Here is a 7,006-nt window from a genome sequence, read left to right on the forward strand (position 1 = left end):
AAGCAGGACCTCAAGGGTAGTAATCCCGGGATTGCTGCCTGTGCCACGCAACAGTGAGGATAGGAATGGAATGAGATGGCAGATAAATGTGTGGCTGAAGAATTGGAGCAGGGAGCAGAGATTCAGATTTCTGGATCACTGGGACCTCTTCTGGGGCAGGTGTGGCCTGAATAAAAGGGAAGGGTTGCACTTGAATCTGAGGGGAAGCAATCTCCTTGCTGGCAGGTCTGAAAGAGCTGTTGGGGGTGGTTTAAACTAATATGGCAGGGGGATGGGAACCAGTAAGATAGAGATGAAGTTTACAAATAGATGATGGGTGTAGTATGAATTTAAGGAGGGAGAAGCCAATGATTGGGCACAAATGCAGACAGAGCAAAAAGTTAAATTGCACCACAGATACAAAATTCAAAAAGGGAAAAGAATGCAGAATAAGGTGGACGAACTCAGGGTGCAATTAGAGATTGGTCAGTATGATGTTGTGGGCATCACTGAGTCATGGCTAAAAAAAAAAGGGTCATAGTTGGGAGCTTAATAAACTTATTATCAAAGGATATACTTTTTATCGAAAGGACAGGCAGGAAGGCATTGGTGGTGGTGTAGTTCTGTTGGTAAGAAATGGAATTACATCTTTAGAAAGAGGTGACATATGGTCAGAGAATGTCGAATCTTTGTGGGTGGAGTTAAGAAACTGCAGAGGTAACAAAAACTTCATGGGAGTCACATATAGGTCTCCAAATAGTAGCCAAGTTGTGGGGTGGAGATTTCAAAGGGAGCTGGAAAGAGCATATAAGGGTCATGTCACAATTGTGATTGGGGACTTCAATATGCAAGGGGATTGGGAAAATCAGGTTGGTGTCCAATCACAAGAGAGGGGATTTGTTGAATCCACATATGATGGCTTTTTACAGCAGCTTGTGCTTGATCCTAAACAGGGAAAGGCTATCTTGAGTTGAGTGTTGTGCAAAAATCCAGATTTTATTAGGGAGCTTAAGGTAAAGGAACCCTTCGGATACAGTGATCATATGACTGAATTCATACTGCAGTTTGAGAGGGAGAGGCATAAGTCAGATTTATCAGTATTGCAATGGAATAAAATGAATTACAGAGGTATGAGAGAGGAGCTTTCCCAGGTGGATTGGAGGAGGATGCTGGCGGGGATGACGACAGAGCAGAGGTAGCTGAAGTTTCTGGGAATAGTTCACAAGGTGCAGCATAGAAATGTCCCACAGAAGTTCTCAAATTGCAGGGGTAGGCAATTATGGCTGATAAAGGAAGTTAAGGACTGCATAAAAGCAAAGGGAAGGGAATATAATGCAGCAAAAGTGAGTGGTAATTTGGATGATTGGGATGTTTTTAAAATCCAATAACAGACAATGAAAAAACTATAAGAACAGAAAAGATTGAAATATGAGGGCAAACTAGCCAGTAATATAAAGCAGGATACTAAAAGTTTTTTTCAGTTCTATGAAGAGTGGGGGGGGGGTGAAAGTTGATATTGGACCACTGGAAAATGATGTTGGTGAGGTAGTAATGGGAGACAAAGAAATGGTGGTTGAACTTAATAAGTACTTTGCATCAATCTTCCACTGTGGAAGACACTAGCAGTGTGCCAGGGAGCAGGAGGAGTGCCATTGCTTTTAGAAGGGGAAAAGTGCCTGGAAAACTGAAAGGTTTTAAGGTGGATAATTCACCTGGACCAGATGAACTACATCCCAGAGTTCTGAAAGAGGTTGCTGAAGAGACAGGATCTTTCAAGAATCACTTGATTCTAGCATGGTTTCAGAGGACTGAAAAATTGCAAATGTCACTCCAGTCTTTAAGAAGCGAGGAAGGCAAAAAAAAAAGGAAAATGTTTGACGGTTAGACTAACCTCAGTGTTTGGGAAAGTGATAGAGTCCATTATTAAAGATGAAGTTTCAGGGTATTTAGAGACTAATGATAAAATAAGTCAAAGTCAGCATGGTTTCTGTAAAGGGAAATCTTGCCTCACAAATCTGTTTTGAGTTCTTCTAGGAAATAACAAGCAGTGTGAACAGAGAGGTGGTGGATGTCATTTACTTGGATTTTTAGGCCTTTGACAAGGTGCCATACATGAGGCCACTGAACAAGATAAAATTCCATGGGACTACAGGAAAGATATTGGCATGGATAGAAGAATAGCTGACAGGCAGGAGGCAACCAGTAGTAATAAAGGGGTCTTTTCTGTTTGGCTACTGGAGACTAGTGGTTTTCCTCAGGGATCAGCATTGGGACTGCTACTTTTCACATTGTTAGTCAGTGATTTAGATAATGGAATGAATGGCTTTGTGGCAAAGTTTGTGAATGATACAAAGATAGGTGGAGGGGCAGGTAGTGTCGAGGAAGCATTGGGATTGCAGAAGGATTTAGACAAAATGGAAGAATGGGCAAAACAGTGACAGAAGGAATACTGTGTTGGGAAATGTATGATAAGGCATTTTGGTAAAAGGAACAATGTGCGGCCTATTGTCTAATTGGAGAGAAAATTCAAACATCTGAGGTGCAGAGGAACTTAGGAGTCCCCATGCAAGACTCTTAGGTGCTTAATTTACAAGTTGAGTTTGTGGTAAAGAAGGCAAATGCAAGGTTGGTATTCATTTCAAGGGGAATAGAATATAAAATAATGCTGACGCTTTATAAGACACTAGTCAGGCTGCACTTGGAGTATTGTCAACAGTTTTGGAGCTCATATCTCAGAAGGGATGTGTTGTCATTGGAGAGAGTTCAGAGGAGGTTCACAAGAATGATTCCGGAAATGAAAGGTTTAACATGTGAAGTGTTTAGCAGCTTTGGGCCAATACTCACTGGAATTTAGCAGAATGCAGGGGGATCTCATTGAAACCTACTGACTGCTGAAAGGACTAGATAGGGTGGATGTGGAGAGGATGTTTCCTTTGTTGGGTTTGTCCAGAACTAAAGGGCACAGCCTCAAAATTGAGGGGAAACCTTTAGAACAGAGGTATGGAGGAATTAGCCAGCGTGGTGAATCAGTGGAATGCCCTGTCACAGACAGTTGTGGAGGCCAAGACCATGGGTATATTTAGAGCAAAAATTGATAGTTTCCCAATTGGTCAGGGCATCAAAAGTTATGGCCAAATGACAGGTGTATGGGGTTGAGAGAGATCAGGGTTAGCTATGATGGAATGGCCTAATTCAGCTCCTATGCCTTATGGTCTAAAAATAAACCAGGAAATTATTGGCCAGTGAACCTGACATCAGTGGTGGGAAAGTTTTCAGAAGGTATCTGAGGAAAAGGTATTTAATTATTTGGATAAACAAGTGCTGATTAAGGATAGTCAGGGTGGCTTTGTGTGTGGTAGGTCATGTCTAACCAATCTTGCAGAGTTTTTCGAGGAAGTTACCAGGAAAGTTGATGAAGGCAAGGCAGTGGATGTTCTCTACAAGGATTTTAGTAAGACATTCGACAAGGTCCTGCATGGGAGGTTGGTCAAAAAGGTTCAGTTGCTCAGCATTCAAGATGAGGTAGTGAACTGGATTAGACATTGGCTTTGTGGGAGAAGCCAGAGAGTGGTAGTAGATGGTGTCTATCTGACTGGAGGCATCTGACTAGAGGAGTGCTGTAGGGATAAGTGCTGGGTCCATTGTTGTTTGACACATATATCAATGATCTCAATGATATGATTAGCTGGATCAGCAAATTTGTGGATGCCACATAGATTGGGGGTATAGTGGACAACAAGGCTATCATGGTTTGCAGCAGGATCTGGACCAGCTGGGAAAAAAAGGACTGAAAAACAGCAGATGCAATTTAATGCAGACAAATGTAAGGTATTGCACTTTAGTAGCACCATTCAGGGTAGGTCCTTACACTGTGAATAGGTCACTAGCGAGTGTGGTAGAACAAAGGAATCTGGGAATACAGATCCATAATTTGTTGAAAATGGCATCACAGGTAGATAAAGAAGTGTTGAAAAGGTAATTGTTCACATACTGTGTGTTATATAATGAAGAATTAGGGAGCCATTAACCATAATGCAAGAAAGGTATTGGCACATTGGCCTGCATACATCTAAGTACTGAGACCAGGAAATGGGATGTTATGTTGACATTGGTGAGGCCTAATTTGGAGTATTGTGTGCAGTTTTGATCATCTACTGCCAGGAAAGGTGCAAACAAGGTTGAATAGGTTACATTATTTCTTAGAATGTAGAAGATTTGATACAGATATACAAAATTATGAGGGGTATGGATGGATTGGTAAATGCAAGCAAGTTTTTTCCCCGGAGGGTAGGTGGGACCACAACCAGGGGCCATTGGTTAAAGGTGAAAGGTGAAAAATGTCAGGGGAACATGAGGGAAAAATTCATGCTAGTGGTGCACGTGGGTTTGATTGCAACATTTAAGAAAATTTGGATAGGTAGATGGATAGTAGGGATACGGAGGGCTATGGTCCAAGTGCAGGTCAATGGGAGTAAGCAGTTTAAATAGCTTGGTACAGACTGTGTAGACCAAAGGTTCTGTTTCTGTGTACTTTTCTACTATACCATGATATCCCATTAATAAGTCCTTCATCATTTTGCATTATGGTTAATGGCTTCCTAGTTCTTCATTATATAATACACAGTATGAACAATTCCCTTTCAACACTGTATTACAACAGCAAATTCAAAAACCTCTCCTCTGCTCTCACAGAATTTACAGGACATGTAACTTGCACGGGGTCATCTGGAAGGCATCTAATGTACTTTATGTAATTAATTCACTCAGACTTATTTTTAATAAGGTAACTTGACAAAAATTTTAAGAGTTTATCTGTAGAAGCATGGAATAGAGAATAGATATTCAAGTTATGGCAAAACAAGTAACAAATGATCATTCCATGACTATTTCAAAATTTATTTTACAAGTTAGCTCCTATTTGAAATTATATCAATTTAATCCTTTGTATTTTTATTTCCATATTTTGTCAGAATCGCATGGCTGAACTACAACAATTGTTCAAAAGATCGCATGGATGAACTACAATTGTTCATCCCAGTTTGGCAAAAGAATAAATTAAGGAAGGTAGTGCACCCATGGCTGACAAGGGAAATTAGGGATAGTATCAATTCCAAAGAAGAAGCATACAAATTAGCCAGAAAAAGTGGCTCACCTGAGGACCGGGAGAAATTCAGAGTTCAGCAAAGGAGGACAAAGGGCTTAATTAGGAAAGGGAAAAAAGATTATGAGAGAAAACTGGCAGGGAACATAAAAACTGACTGTAAAAGCTTTTATAGATACGTGAAAAGAAAAAGATTGGTTAAGACAAATGTAGGTCCCCTACAGACAGAAAGAGGTGAATTGATTATAGGGAGCAAGGACATGGCAGACCAATTGAATAACTACTTTGGTTCTGTCTTCACTAAAGAGGACATAAATCATCTTCTGGAAATAGTAGGGGACAGAGGGTCCAGTGAAATGGAGGAACTGAGGGAAATACATGTTAGTAGGGAAGTGGTGTTAGGTAAATTGAAGGGATGAAAGGCAGATAAATCCCCAGGGCCAGATGATCTGCATCCCAGAGTGCTTAAGGAAGTAGTCCAAGAAATAGTGGATGCATTAGTGATAATTTTTCAAAACTCTTTAGATTCTGGACTAGTTCCTGAGGATTGGAGGGTGGCTAATGTAACCCCACTTTTTAAAAAAGGAGGGAGAGAGACACCGGGGAATTATAGACCGGTTAGCCTAACATCGGTGGTGGGGAAACTGCTAGAGTCAGTTATCAAAGATGTGATAACAGTACATTTGGAAAGCGGTGAAATCATCGGACAAAGTCAGCATGGATTTGTGAAAGGAAAATCATGTCTGACGAATCTCATAGAATCTTTTGAGGATGTAACTAGTAGAGTGGATAGGGGAGAACCAGTGGATGTGGTATATTTGGATTTTCAAAAGGCTTTTGACAAGGTTCCACACAGGAGATTAGTGTGCAAACTTAAAGCACACGGTATTGGAGGTAAGGTATTGATGTGGATAGAGAATTGGTTGGCAGACAGGAAGCAAAGAGTGGGAATAAACGGGACCTTTTCAGAATGGCAGGCAGTGACTAGTGGGGTACCGCAAGGCTCAGTGCTGGGACCCCAGTTGTTTACAATATATATTAATGACTTGGATGAGGGAATTAAATGCAGCATCTCCAAGCTTGTGTATGACACGAAGCTGGGTGGCAGTGTTAGCTGGGAGGAGGATGCAGGGTGACTTGGATAGGTTAGGTGAGTGGGCAAAGTCATGGCAGATGCAATTTAATGTGGATAGATGTGAGGTTAACAACAGGAATTCTGCAGATGCTGGAAATTCAAGCAACACACATCAAAGTTGCTGGTGAACGCAGCAGGCCAGGCAGCATCTGTAGGAAGAGGTGCAGTCGACGTTTCAGGCCGAGACCCTTCGTCAGGACTCACTTTGTGAGGTTATCCACTTTGGTGGCAAAAACAGGAAAACAGATTATTATCTGAATGGTGGCAGATTAGGAAAAGGGGAGGTGCAACGAGACCTGGGTGTCTTTATACACCAGTCATTGAAAGTGGGCATGCAGGTACAGCAGGCAGTGAAAAAGGCGAATGGTATGCTGGCATTCATAGCGAGAGGATTCGAGTACAGGAGCAGAGAGGTACTACTGCAGTTGTACAAGGCCTTGGTGAGACCACACCTGGAGTATTGTGTGCAGTTTTGGTCCCCTAATCTGAGGAAAGACATCCTTGCCATAGAGGGAGTACAAAGAAGGTTCACCAGATTGATTCCTGGGATGGCAGGACTTTCATATGAAGAAAGACTGGATGAATTGGGCTTATACTCGTTGGAATTTAGAAGATTGAGGGGGGATCTTATTGAAACGTATAAAATCCTAAAGGGATTGGACAGGCTAGATGCAGGAAGATTGTTCCCGATGTTGGGGAAGTCCAGAACGAGGGGGTCACAGTTTGAGGATAAAGGGGAAGCCTTTTAGGACTGAGATTAGGAAAAACTTCTTCACACAGAGAGTGGTGAG

The sequence above is a fragment of the Mobula hypostoma genome, chromosome 1 (assembly GCF_963921235.1).
Source record: "Mobula hypostoma chromosome 1, sMobHyp1.1, whole genome shotgun sequence".
NCBI classification, from domain to species: domain Eukaryota; kingdom Metazoa; phylum Chordata; class Chondrichthyes; order Myliobatiformes; family Myliobatidae; genus Mobula; species Mobula hypostoma.